Genomic DNA, 15,191 nt, shown 5'->3' on the forward strand with positions numbered 1-15,191 from the left:
GTTGAAATGACTTATTAGGAAACCATAGACAACTGGCTATAGTAGTTCATGCCTGCATCCCAGAGACTCTGGAGGCTTGGACAGGAAGATCACAAGTTTGAGGCCAGGCTCAGCAACTTAGTTAGACCCTCAACAAGTTAATGAGACCCTGTCTCAAAATATAAAAGAAGTTTTGGGATGCAGCTTATTGGAAAAACAAAAGGAAGAAAGAAAGAAAGAAGAATAAAAAGAAAAAGAAAGAAAGAAAGAAAGAAAGAAAGAAAGAAAGAAAGAAAGAAAGAGAAAGGAGGGAGGAAGGGAGGGAGGGAGGAAAGAGAAGAGAAGGGAAGGGAAGGCAAGGGAAGGGAAGGAATAAAATGGAAGGGTAGGGAAGGAAAACAAGGAAGAAAGGACGGAAGGAAGGAAGGAAGGAAGGAAGGAAGGAAGGAAGGAAGGGAGGAGGGAAGGAAATAAGAAAAGTGTCCCTGATGTGAAATACATCTTTTGCTTTATATATTTCATAATATCACTTAGAACACCATTAATTAATTCCTTTATTTTTGCAGATAAACCCTTTCACTTTCATCCCTTTTCTTCATTCATGAAATCATGCAACTCAAAAATGTGACTGAGTTCATACTACTTGGGTTGACCCAGGATTTATTTAGGAAGAAAATAGTATTTGTCATATTTTTGCTTTTCTATTTGGGGATGTTGGTGGGTAACTTGCTGATTATCACCACCATCAAGACCAGTCGGGCACTCAGCAGTCCAATGTACTTCTTCCTTTTCCATTTATCCTTATCTGATACCTGCTTCTCTACTTCCATAGCTCCTAGATCACTTGTGGATTCCCTTTCAAAGAAGACCACCATTTCTTTCAGTGAGTGCATAATCCAAGTCTTTACATTCCATTTCTTTGGCTGCCTGGAGATCTTCATTCTCATCCTCATGGCCGTTGACCGCTATGTGGTCATCTGCAAGTCCCTGCACTACATTATCGCGTCCCCTGCCCGCAGAGAAACACGAAACCGGATCAGGGCAAGTTCTTTATTTTCTGCAGTCTGCTTCTTCTGGCTGGCCAGCAGCGGCGGGCCGCTCTTGCAAGCGCCTTACATTACATACAACAACCAATCAGCTTATAGATCACGAGGGGAAAGCATGGACAGTAATGGAGCACAATAGTGTGGATATAGCAATCATGCAGTGTCCACGAGGACCCATGGCCAATCACATTAACTTCCTCAAAATACGCCACTTGTTGGCAGAGAGTATTAGTCTGCTGGAGGTACCTGGTTTTGTTCTCAGCACTTCCTTGGCACCTTGCCAGGCGCCATCTTGGCCACGCCGAAGGGCTGGGGGTCTGCAGTACCCCGACAGCTCCCCCTTTTTTATTTATTAAAAGAATGCTGGCTTGGGATCGTGCCTGTCTTAGGCGGAGTGGTCAACCATCGTCCTTACCCGTCATCGGATAACTGCAGAGCATGCTACAGCTCCTGTCTTAGGTCGGTACGTGGTTACCTCCTTCCTTACCCGTCGTTGACTACCGATCCAGCATGCTCAGCCAGACTTGAGGAGAGCTGCCAGCCTCTAAGGCCATCATGGCTTGATGGAAAATGATGCGATCTCTGGCATGAACTTGGTGTATACGCATGATAAAGCGTGTGAGGAAGATAATTGCAATAATCATTAGCACACACAATGCTCCCATTCCTGCCCATTGCTTTACAAAACTGAAGGAAGAAGATAACCAATTTTGCATTTCAGATATAGGGGCTACATTAACTCTAGTAGAATTAAGGCTAACAATTTGTGATCTAAGAATGGCAGTAAGATTATCAAATTTATAAGACCAATTGGCACGTAGCTGAGTAGATATGATTTTAGACAAATTTGCTGCATAACTAAGATTATGATAAGCTACAGGTGTAATGCACAGTCCCGGCAGATGATAAATATACCCCACGCTTAACAGTTCTTGTAAAAGGTCCATTTGTTCTTGAAGTAAGTCCACACGCTGGTTCACCAAAAGTAGTCCTGCTTTTAGGTGTTGATGCACTGTTTGTTGAGTAGACAAAGCAGTAGCTGTCTGCTGGACCACTTCATTAAGCTTAGTTGCTGACTGTACTGATGTCGTCAAGGCTACAGTTTCTGCGGCGACTGCTGCTGCTGATGCAACTATGGTGGTAATAACTGCTACGGTGATTCCAAAGTCCCTCTTATTTCTGGAAAGCAATACTGGCAATTCATCATCTGTAACAGAGACTGGGACTGGTAGGAAGGTAGGAACACACATTAAGTCTGCCAGCAGGAACCTAGAAGCATTTTAACATTGAGAGATAGCACAAATCTGAAGTACAATTGAGAGAAGCAGTTGTTTTGTTACATAGTTGAACTGTTCCTCCTAAGAGACTAAAAAGAGGTTGTAAGTTAGTTTATTCCGTGGAAACACACAAACTGAGCCGCAGCTCCAGTAAAGCACCGGGTTACCCTTATTACCCAGAGTTAAAAAAAAAAAACCCAAACAAAGAGACAAAGAGAAAGTTTATCTTTAGGGGACCTGAAGGTCTCCTCTATTCCCCCTTTTTGTTTATCATGGATAGAATCTTATATCCATTTGTCCATCCTGTCTCGGTTATCAGTTTGTTTAATCATTTGGTACTGTTGAGTAAGGACCATAGTTTGGATTGTTTAAAGGGAATAATACAGACTTCTCCCGGCAGGGAGAAAGCTGATATTTTGAAAGTCCCGAGAAGTGAGCGCACCCTACATCCCCTATAGGCAGGTAAATTTGGTAATCAATGGGCTCCGGAGATCCTTGACATTTGTAAAGGCAGATGGCTTCATGGCTTCATTTCCTCGAATTGACCCGATTCCCTATTTCTACACTAACTACCTGTCCTTAATTTTGGCTTCATTCTCCGCTTTAGCTATAGGAACTCCCAACTGCTTCAAGGAAAAGGGGGCGTCGGTCGTTCTGGCTGCTTCGAAGCTGAAAGGGGGCAGTGAGGGGCAAGCAGTTTGGAGTTCCTTTTTTAAAAATCGGGTCAATCGAGGGGTCCGAGGTAGAAGTCTGGTTGGGGAGGAGCAGGTTATAAAGTCATCTGGGGGTGGGTGTTTCTATGATAGAAGAACAAAAAGACATGAGTACTGAAATGAAATTAGTACAAAGTAAATGTTGCAGCATCTGGAACATGCCACTGAGTATCATGAAAATGACAGAAGTCAATCTTTCACCAGGAGGTGGAAGAACTGAGAAATTGTTCCCATAACTAGACCTAGCAAAGGCTGGAAAGGACAAGGCCTTTATTTGGGAACTTTAGCATAGTCCAGGTTATCAGGAATGTAAACACAACATTTCACTCTTAATGTCATAGATATCCCCAAAAATATAGTTAAGCTACTTAAGTCATCTGATTGTGTAAAATATCCCTTTTTTGGTATAACCTGTGTTTAGTAGAGAGCTCTATATTTCTGTTACTTAGGGCTAGGTAATCATACGAGCAAACATAGATTAAGTCTACCTGTGTAGCTTAGGAAGATCTGCAGACCTTAAACTGACTAAAAACTTCTGACTCTGGCAGTTTCTCTTGATTGTTATCAGGCACATTTGCTGAAGAATCTTTTTTTTCATTTGTAGCTTCCAGTCTTTATTCTAGTGGACTAACATAAGTGTACATCTTAAGTTACATTTAATTATTATTTCTTTTAAATGCCCAAGAATGGCTATATTTTGGTTTTTACTGTTTTGCTGGGTGTCTAGGATCAAGCTGGTCAAATTGACCTGGTTCCTGTCTTGTAAAGGAGTCAGCTGAATTCCCACAGGGGCCACTTGTAGAGAACTGAAGAGCAGCTTCTTAGCTCCTCCAGTACCATTGGTTAGGCAGGGTCTCCTTGATGAGGTGACTTCTTTAGGAAGCATTAAGGGATGTCTCCCTTTTTTTATGACCCTCCTCTGCAGCAGATGCACTGAGTGATTTTTCATCCTCTAGTCTCATAATTTTAATCTCTAAGTTTGATCTTAATCATCCAGCAAGCCAGTTTTACCAGTCACAGAGTGAGAGTACTGGACTTTAACTTTAATGTTCATAACTTTACAGTTATTTACCCTTTTATCTAACTGGAGTCTGTATTAGTTCTGGAAGTTACTACTATCTGTTCTATAGGTGATGGCTTATTATCATAAGTTACCTAGGTTGCGTGTTTTTGAAGCAGCTACTTCTGCAAAACATTAACAGGTAACAGTTTTACAAAATGAAATTAGCAAGAGTAAAAATATATTTTGTTTGTATAATAACTATCTTGAATTTTGACTGAGAATCACATTATATTTTCTATTTGAGATCATAGTAATTTTACAACAAAAACCAATCTTTTGATTATAACTTTAAATAAGCTGAAGTCTGACTTATTTTGGAGTCACTCTAACATGTAGTAAGGTGGGAGGCAGAGCCTTATCTCAGGTAAGGCGTGACTCTTTATAGATCTTAAGTGTTCTAATTCTGATGTTGATCTTTGCTTTTTCCTTAAATATCATTAAGTAGTTTACATATACTGTTTCCTGAGTCTATACAAACTTTATAATTAACACAATTTAACATTGTATCTAAAACATGAATCAAAGAAAGGCTGAGAGAGCTTTTAACTTTCCTTTTGTGTGTCAAAGTGGCAAAATATTTTCATGTTTCACAAAATTAACCTTTAAACAAGTCAGGCTCTAATGTTTAGAAATACATTTACATTTGAAATTTTTTATCTCAATGTAAAGTATAACCAATTTTACATATATCCTATTGATAACAGGTCCTCTAATAGAACACTAAATGATAGAAATTAATCCCCAATGAAATTTACTCTTTATAAGCTTAAAATTACCATTACAGACAAGTTTATCTGGAGAATAGCAGCTTGATAAATTTCTTGCTTTAAAACTTGTATACCTGAAAAATATGAACACATTTAATATACAACTAGAAACCATTTTACAATTACCTTGACAGCTTTTTTTTTTACCAAATTTAGTTTTTAAAGAAAAATTTAGACTCTGTAACACAGTACAATACTTTAACAGTTGTTTAACCATAATTGTATATACCCCAATTTTTAAGACTAATTATTCTAATGAATAAAACTTAAGAGACACAAAGTTAAGAGTAAATTAGTGTTTCTAAGAAATCCTTGCCATGTTACCATGTCATTTTACCATATAGATTAAACTTTGGCTTATATTAGAACATTAGTATTTTACCTTAGGAAAAACCTTAAATAGCTTTAGCTGTTTTACATACATACAACCAACTTAGTTATACACAGACTTGTTGAAACTTGCCCTTTACTTACACACAGACTTTCTTACCCAGAAACATTTTCTTTTTTTTTTTTTATTTATTAAATATATTTTTAAACCCGGAACCTTTTATTTTTTCTTTCCTATCTGTTGACCCCTTTTTGTTCACATTTTGATACAACTCTTATGAAATTTTTGAATTTAGATAAATCACTCTATTTTAATAAGATTAAATATTTTGTTGTTTATAGTACTCTTAATTGAAACACAGGTGAAACTTTTGGGACCCTTTATATATAGAATTCCACTTGTTAGGACATAACTTCTAATAACCTTGTTTTTAGTTTAGTGATGACACAAAGCAAGTTTAAATCCTTTTTATTTACCAACCTATGAAAACACCAATAATGTTTAAGTATGATACCCCATGTAATTTAAGAAGTTAAAAGTACTTGATGTTATTTAACAATTAGCATTTTAACTTTGTAAATTAACCAGACGTCTCTACAAACACATTTGAGTAATCTCATACATGTTAACTCCAATTTATTTATTTTATAAAAACCAAGATATCAGACAAGTGTCCTGAACAGGATCTGTTGCCTCTTTCCTGCTGAAGAAAAGTCCTAGAAGCAATTGATATTAGACATTTTGTTTAACATTAACATTTCATTAGTTTGACCACCTGGAGACTTGCAAGTTATTTTCAAAGATATTTTACTTTTATTAGTTTACCCAATTTAAATTGAACCTTTTTAAATCACGTGAATAAAAGTATTTGGATCCATTTTTAAATTTTAATTTTAAGAGCGCTCAGTTTTGACAAAACATGACATTAGACAGCACGACATACAGATAACATAAAATCAAAGGCCTTGTAACTTTATAGGTAAATGTTCATTGCAATGAAACAGATGTTTAAAAACTTCAGTTGAATAAAAAATAGAACTGATCAAAAAGAAAAAAATCATTAACCTAGGTATGTAGGATCAAAATTATGAGCTCAAAAATACAGCATTAAAGAAAAACAAAACAAACAAAGAATCCTAGAAAATAAGTTAGTTAAGTTTAAAACGGACACCTTTTTTTTTTTTTTTTTTTTTTTTCTTTTCTTTAGGTTACCCCTCCTCCTTCCCGCTGAGACTGCTGTAATTTATAATCCATTGTAGGCTTTGACAAGGCCAGGCAGGGGGGAGGGAGGATCACCCAGGACTTTTTAACCCTTTTTTTACCTGGTTGAGAAATCAGATTAGGTTTGAATGCAGAAAATCATGAAACAATTATCTCCCAATACTTGTGGGGACTATGGCTACTATATTATGTTCCCACTCTTTCTGAAGTCTGAGAATATGATCGTTCCTCTTTAATTTCTTCTAAGATCTGACTTCCTTCTTCTAAAGGCCCCTTTAAATCCCTAAAAGGGTTTTTTGATTTACCTTGCTGTATCAAACAAGATTTAACAAGTGACCATATTGCCAGAGTTCCCATTGGCAAAGGCTCGCGTCTCTCCGCGTCACGCAGATCCTCTCCTAGCTGTTCCCACTGAGGAAGATTTAATAATCCCTCGTCTAAAAACCACGGAGAGACTTTCTCTACAGTATCTAGGAACTTGAAGGCCGTGTTTGCCTTCAATGGTGTTCCGTGATTTTTTTTAAAAGTTCTCTAAGAGGCCGCTGCATTCTAATCTTAGACAGATCCGTTCCCATGACTACGAGGTAGTTTACTAGTTTAAACACACAAACAAAAGACAGGCGCGCGCACGCACACACGCTCACTCACACACGCACACAGTTTGGTACCACTTGAATCGTCCCTCCCACGGGGAACCTTTTATGATGAATCGTCCCTCCTCTGGGGAACCTCTTATGATGAATTGTCCCTCCGCTGGGGAACCTCCTGTGATGAATTGTCCCTCTGCTGGGGAACCTCCTGTAATGAATTGTCCCTCTGCTGGGGAACCTCCTGTAATGAATTGTCCCTCTGCTGGGGAACCTCCTGTAATGAATTGTCCCTCTGCTGGGGAACCTCCTGTAATGAATTGTCCCTCTGCTGGGGAACCTCCTGTAATGAATTGTCGCTGCTCCGCGAACCTCGAGACGTCTCACCTTTTGAACTCTCAAACTAATTTTTCTTGATTTGAAAACTTATGTGAACTTACCCTTATATTTTTTCTCGTTCCCGGGTGTTTCGGCACCATCTGTCGCGTCCCCTGCCCGCAGAGAAACACGAAACCGGATCAGGGCAAGTTCTTTATTTTCTGCAGTCTGCTTCTTCTGGCTGGCCAGCAGCGGCGGGCCGCTCTTGCAAGCGCCTTACATTACATACAACAACCAATCAGCTTATAGATCATGAGGGGAAAGCATGGACAGTAATGGAGCACAATAGTGTGGATATAGCAATCATGCAGTGTCCACGAGGACCCATGGCCAATCACATTAACTTCCTCAAAATACGCCACTTGTTGGCAGAGAGTATTAGTCTGCTGGAGGTACCTGGTTTTGTTCTCAGCACTTCCTTGGCACCTTGCCAGGCGCCATCTTGGCCACGCCGAAGGGCTGGGGGTCTGCAGTACCCCGACACTACATGACCATTATGAGCCGCCAGGTCTGTAGTGTGTTGATGGCTGTGGCCTGGGTGGGGTCCTGTGTACATTCTTTAGTTAAGATTTTTCTTGCCTTGCGTTTGCCTTTCTGTGATCCCAATGAAATTGATCACTACTTCTGTGACTTGGAACCCTTGTTGAAGCTTGCCTGTACAGACACATATGTGACCAACCTACTCCTGGTGTCCAACAGCGGGGCCATTTGTACAGTGAGTTTTGTTGTGCTGATGTTCTCCTACATCATCATTTTGCATTCTCTGAGAAACCACAGTGCAGAAGGGAGGAGAAAGACCCTCTCCACCTGCATCTCTCACTTCATTGTGGTCATCTTGTTCTTTGGCCCTTGCATATTTACATACACATGACCTGCAACCACCTTCCCCATGGATAATATGATAGCTGTGTTTTATACCATCGGAACACCTTTGCTGAACCCTCCAATTTACATACTGAGGAATGCAGAACTGAAAAATGCCATAAGGAAGTTGTGGAGCAAGAAATTGATCTCCAATGAGAACAGATGAATGTCACTGTATTTTGTATTGATCTGGAAGGAATAAACAGAGAATATTATCTTTTTATTTTTGCTTAATACACTAAAATCTTAGTTCCTGTAGTTTAGTTCTTTGTGTAAAGCAGAGAGTGTACACACAGAAACTATTGTTTCATGTAGAGAGAGGAGTATCTTGAGGTACAGACACTTGACCCATTGTCTCTGATGTTGCTGATTGCTCAGTCTCTGCTTTTCTAAACCAGCTTGTATCACTCATGGTTTTGGTCTGTGTGTTCATTGCCCTCCTTAATGTGGAGTTGTCTGATAGTGTTACCCTTCTATGTAACCAAAGCTTAGATCCAGAATTTGGCATGTTTTTTCTCTCCTAAAGAGTTTCTTTCATTAGATGCTTTGGTGTCATCAGGCCTCATCAACCTACTTGTTCTTCCTGACTCAGTGAAAAGTATCAAATTCAAACAATTGTTGAGGTTTCCTATCATAAAGGGCAGTATATATATTTTGGGTAGACTCCCTTCCAATTTTAGGACACACTCTGAAATCTTATGTGTGTTTACCTAGATCCTTCTAAGGCAGTGATGGAACGTGGAGAGAAGATTCATTCTTCTGAAAGGATCCTTCATCTTAGGAGTGCTCTGTTCTTTTGTTGGGGTTGTATTCGTGTAATGATTCTTTTTGTAAAATTTACTTTTGCATATAATTTTCTTCCTTCTAAATTTGGGAGAGTATTAAGATTTCTTTTGAATCATCATGATTATAACAGTTTGTTTATAATAAATGGCAATTGCAAATTGTAGCACATAACTTTCCAATTATAGTAGAAATATGTACAAGGGCTAGAAGTGAAGAGTGCAATGAGCTGATGGTAGCAAATTTGGAAATAGTACAAGATTAGTATTGGTCATTGTGCCCCACTGCTATAATCCCAGTGGCTCAGGAGGCTGAGGCAGGAGGATTCCATGTTCAAAGCAGCCTCATCAACATAGTGAGGCTCTAAGCAGTTGGCAACACCCTGTCTCTAAATAATATATTAAAAAAGGATAGCGATACAGCTCAGTGATTGAGTTCCCCTGGGTTTAATCCCCAGTATCAAAAAATTTAAAGAAGGAAAATATTACAATATCAGAAAATGTGATAACCCTGGAGAACAACTTTAGGCTTTGAAACAAAAATAGTTATGTTACATTTATTAAATATTTGGTGAGTTATCAGTATGACACAAAAGTGTAGCTTTACCAGGCAAGAAGGAAATATTTAGATGAAAATTATGTTACCATATCAGAGATAGATATCACCTTTTATCCTTATCTATTAACACCTCATTCTCTAATAACATGAACTCTAAAAATCTTTGAATTTCAGTTTATTTCATGTGTGTATCTATCCACATAGAACATTAAACACAAGCACTTTTATCTACCGGAGATGTCCAATTCCATTTATAAATTACTAAATCATATTAAGGTTATACAATTTTTACCAATTTGTTACAGAAATGTCAGAATTTCTTCTTTTCTTTTTTGTTATGTATTTAGTGGCTTTATTTTTAAATGTTTTTAGTGGTGCATTATCACTATATATGAGTGGGTTCCTTTTGACAAAATCATAATGCATGAAATATAATCTGTTCCACCTCAGTGCCCAGGGCTTCCTTCTTTAACTTGAGAAAATGATCATCATTTCTGTGTCTGAGATGGAAAAGCTATAGATTCTTCAATGGACTGTAGTGACAGGTCCACAACCTGCTTTTTAGATTGTGTCAATTTCAATGTGAAATCAATCTCTCTAGTTTATCATTTACAGCATCACAGTTTGGTTGTGCTGTTGCAGGATTTGTACCATAGTAGATTCCCATTAAGAGTTATACCTGATAACTTCTTTACTTAAGACAAGGAAAATATGAAAACGATGAATATGGAATTTAAGTGACTTCCCAGATACATCCCATCTAATGTCTTTTGGAATTGTATTCCACACAAAGATCTCATGTTAACTGTCATGTTTGTCCCTCTACAAATATATTGTACTATAAACAAGTACAGTATTTATAATAAAGATGCAAATAAGATTGAATGTGCAACTTCAATAGATATTTTGATTGAAATTAGTGTTCTGATAGGGAATAATGATAATCCGAGAGTTAAAGTGGAAGCACGAATGCAGGGAAGGGTAAGAACTGTGACCCGATGATGTATCTTCCATCTTCTGGATGAAAGAATAGTAGGCTCTTCTCCCTCAAAGGAGAAAAAAGAGTCTTCCCTTGCCTAGACAATGTTATTACCTTATGGAAGAATGTGTCACACAGTATTTACTCTTTTTCCAAGCTTCCTCTTATGCCCCTTTTTGCTTCCAAACAGTACCAGGAAAAGTCTCAGGAAAGTCAAACAGGAAAGTACAACCTTGCTCTAGGAGAAAGTGACACATTCAAGAACATTGTAGGAATTAGCCAATATGTCCTGGTTTGAACCAGAAGAGAGCTTCAGCATGGTAGTGGATCTTGAAGGTGTTAACACAGGGTGACTGAATGCAAGTATAGAGATTGAAGAATTTTTTTACTTTGAGGTACTCACTCATGACTTGAGATTGGTTGTTTACCAAGAAAAAGGAATGTGTTCAAACACTGATCCCCAGTACTTCAGAATGTGACCTCATTTAGAGAGATGGTATTTAGCATAGATAAATAGATTAAAAATGAAATTGTTAGAGTGGGTTCTAATATTATATGACTGGTGTTGTTATAAAAGTGCAAATTTGGGCATAGGGAGAATGTCATGTGGAGATGAAGGCAGTGGATTTATTATGCTACTGTTCTGTGGGCTGGAAATCTTGCACAGATCTCACTGGACTAAAATCAAAGTCTCAGGAGGGTTGCATCCTTCCAGAAGTACAAAAAACTAAGCCATTTCCTTGGATTTTCCAGGTTCTAAGTGCTTTGAGGCATGGGAGTGCTAGGCTGCAGCTTGTGGCCTCCTAACTTCATCTCCAGAGTAAACATGTTACATCTGTTTGGCTCTCCTCCCATTCTCAAGCCTCTCTCTCACTTCTTTCCTTTCTCTTTCTTTTACTTTCTCTTTTCTTTCTTTGGAAAAAAGGGAAAATAATTTTTATTGCTTTTCTAGAAAATGGGAAACACGGGGGACTGCTGATTTCCTGTTCCAGAGGCTGTGAATCTGCCTATCAGGGGGAACAGGAAAAAAAAAAAAAAGGGTGATTTGAAGGCTATCTCTCATGTTTTCAGTTGCAGTTGTAGTTCACTTGTCACTATGGGAGACAGTCATTTCTGAGATCTTGTGGTGCCATTCCCAAGTCTGAATTACTTCATTCCTTTGGTGGGTGTGTGCTCAATGACAGATAACTCTGCCTAGGATGGGGAAGAAAGGTAACTGTGTTCCTCCAGAGATGAAGGAGGGGCAGGGAGAGAGGATAAGAAAGAAACATGTATTGTTAAAAAGAAGTAGCTGTGAAAGAGAAGCAAGGGTTATATTCAAAGCATAAGGTAGACCACTTTTCCATTTCCCCACTCTCAATTTCTATATTCCAGTTCTATGGAAAAATGGGTGATGACATCTTCAAGCTGCTTCCTGCTGAGAAAGGGCAAAGTTGGGCAAAGTGACACAAAGTCCTTTTTCTCCATCAGGTGGGGTATGGCTAGCTAAGGGTATTTAGCATGAGGGCAGTCCAGGGTCCATGGTGGCAGTTGGTGGGTGACTGGATAAGGCATACATCAGTCAGAAATCATGCTACAACAATAGTAAACAAGTCAACAACACATTCCTTTTTTTGTAAACAATTAGCACAAAAGCAATTAGTTTTTCAGCTAGTTTCTGAAAGTCATGAAGACAATAACTCATAATATACCAGTGAAAAACAGATAATGTTTATGTAGGAGGTTAGGAATATTTGTAGGTCTATGTGCCGGCTGAAATTGACTCATGAAATCTTTCTTTCACTTATATGACTCTCACTGTTAGATTGGCCATACCAGATATTGTGGGAAAATCTCATTTTCAAGTTAATGAATTGGGAAACCAATTTTATCTATAACCTTAATTTTCCACTGTCACGTGAAATAATATATTCACACCTTCCAGGTATTAGATCAGGAACATCTTTGGGACTATAATTTTGCTTACTCCAGTAATCCCACTAAATAAAATGAATATTCTTGGGCTCTCTGACATAGTGCTGAGAAAGAAATTATAAGGGCAGAGTTGTGAGAATGTGAATAGCTAAGACCAGAAATCCCACAAACTGACTGTTTTCCTGGAAGGTCTCTGGACTCTCTCTTATACAATGAAATGCACTGATTAAAGAATCTCAAACTTTTTGAGAAGCTTGGTGGGAATAAAAATGATGATACTTATGTATAACTTTGCTCTGTGCTATGAATGGGACTGATGGCATTCCAGGAGAGCAGGTGCAGAAGGTTTGAACCTGCTAGAGATAAGGTAGGTATGATCATAGCAATGACAGAAAGACTGAAATGCAATCAAGTACCTTTTCCTGTCAGATTCTATGGTAATAGCAAGTAGATTGTACTATTTTTAGGGGTAACAATGATTAGATACAATGGTTAGACACAACCCTGACACAATGGTTTATGAATTAAATGAATTTTCAGACCTAGAGCCCAATAATTGAATAGTAGGTTGAATAAACTTGAGTAAGATCTACTGCACTGAAAACATGTAAATATTCTTTTGATCCTTTCCTTACAAGACCTGTAGGGTCATTTTCACTTTTGTGACAGGGAAAAGGAAATACTAAGATTTATGAGAGATTGTAAGTTTTGGGTTCAGAACTTACAATGCTATCAGGGGATCGAAAATAGTATCATTGTGCTCTCTGTTTAGAGTAAGAAACTGTGATGGAGGTAAAAAAGCTATGACCCAAACACATCCTCCAATCAGGTGAATGAGTTCTGGGACTTAGTTTAGTTTCACTATAACACAGGTTTGTTTCCCCTCTTTGAATTTATTTAGAAGTGAACACAATTATTATTCCTAAGTCATCCTTTAATCTCCATAAAAGATAGTCACTTTGAAGTGATTTTTCACCCTGGAAGATATTGCTGATACCAGTGACACTATCACAGAAGTGAAAAATGAAGAGGCAATAATCTTTGTCTGATCCCTGCTATGATCAGTTGTCATAAGGTGGTTGATGTTGTGTCTCAATCACAGATCCTAAATCTTTGTCTCCTACCTTTTGTATGATCACAGAACTTTTGGCACAATGTGAATGCATATTCCTCAATCTTCATAAAAATTGGGGATAAGATCAGTTTCTTTGTACATAGCAAGTACAAAAATATACAGGCACTGACAAGAAATACCAGGAGAGGTTGCAACTTGAAGTACCCATTTGGAATTGGATGTAGTAGGATTCAACAAATCTTATCTTTGAGGGTTAATCAGTATGAACTGTTAAGAACTATATGTATCTAAGCAAATCATAATGCAATAGTAATTCATGGATGAATAAGTGGTTCTGAGTCTCATATTCACATACTCTGCTGAATCAGTATCTCTGGCTTACCCAGATGGTCTCATAGAGAATACTCTGTGATCAATTGACAGAAGGAAAAAAAGGATACTTGCTTGATTTACAGAAAAATCACCACAATATATTGATGTTAATCTATAAAGAACAGTGATGAATCATACTCTGGCTCATTGGCAGTGTTGAAGGTAAATAAGCCTAGATTGCAACTGCAGCCCAAGAAGAACATGATAACTAATGGTTTGAACTTTTGGAGATAGTTTTTAGTCACCCTGTAAGCACAAAATGATGGATGCAGATCTTAACATATTCAGAGAAGCCCTTTATTCATTTGTGGACTTGGGCACTGTAGGGGTTCATTTTCTGGATGTGAAAATGGCCATTGGTTATAGAGGGAATTTTAGTTTTATAGGGTACAATGATGGTAATAGATATGGAGAAAGAGAAATTCCCAAGATAATGAGGCCTGAAAAAAAGGGAGTAGAACTGAAGGTTATGCATTGACAGCTTTCATTTCCCAAGACCAATGTTTTCCAGATGCTGGTTGCAGGCAGAAAGGAGGTGTTTTATCACCCATAAAAGAAACAGTCTCCAGGAGGCATTCATCTCCTCCAAAGTAAAACCTCTTCAGACACTGCCCACAATCTTGACCAAAAAAACCCAAATTCCTGAGTGTCAAAGGAAACTGATATGCACACTTGATGACCCCCAAAATAACCTATACAAATACAGTCCCTTTCTTTGTTCGGTGGGCTCATTTTTCACCAGGAAATTGAATTCCACAGGCTCCATTTCATCCCTAAACCCCACTGAATAAAAAGCTGAGATGACTCATGATGTTTGTGTCCTGCCCAGTTTTTTGTTCTAACAGAGGGTGTTTTAATCATTGGAAACCATGGACATGCCATTGAGACAGTCAAGGACTAGTTGTGCAGTTTAAAACTTTAACTCAGGGAGGTAATTGTAAAGGTTGAAACTCATTTTTACCTGGAGGGAGGAGTAATTAAATCTGGTCCATTGTTTTCTTTCCCTGGGATTCATTTTTTCCCAGAGTTTTGATATTTACTGTGCTTCCTTTTAGGACTAATTTGCAATAGAGGAAGATCACAGTTCAGAACCCAGCATCTGCCCCCTTCCTTCAGGGCCCATTGTTTTTGAGAAAGGATTTACTGGGAGAGATTAATGCTTGACTAATTTTGCCTCCCTCCTCCTGAGCTGCACCCTCTCTTCATTTTTTTTCTGGGGTGCTGTTTTATAGGAATATTATTTTCCATAACCTTTCACACCCCAAAAAGACAAATAATCCAAAC

At 38.2% G+C, this 15,191-nt stretch overlaps 1 pseudogene; it reads left to right on the top strand.

The window, feature by feature from the left end:
- Nucleotides 1-588: 588 nt before the first annotated feature.
- On the top strand, nucleotides 589-8,392 carry LOC124958700 (olfactory receptor 4C16-like; annotated as a pseudogene).
- The last annotated feature ends 6,799 nt before the right edge of the window (nucleotides 8,393-15,191 follow it).

This window comes from Sciurus carolinensis, chromosome 11 (assembly GCF_902686445.1).
Source record: "Sciurus carolinensis chromosome 11, mSciCar1.2, whole genome shotgun sequence".
Taxonomy (NCBI): domain Eukaryota; kingdom Metazoa; phylum Chordata; class Mammalia; order Rodentia; family Sciuridae; genus Sciurus; species Sciurus carolinensis.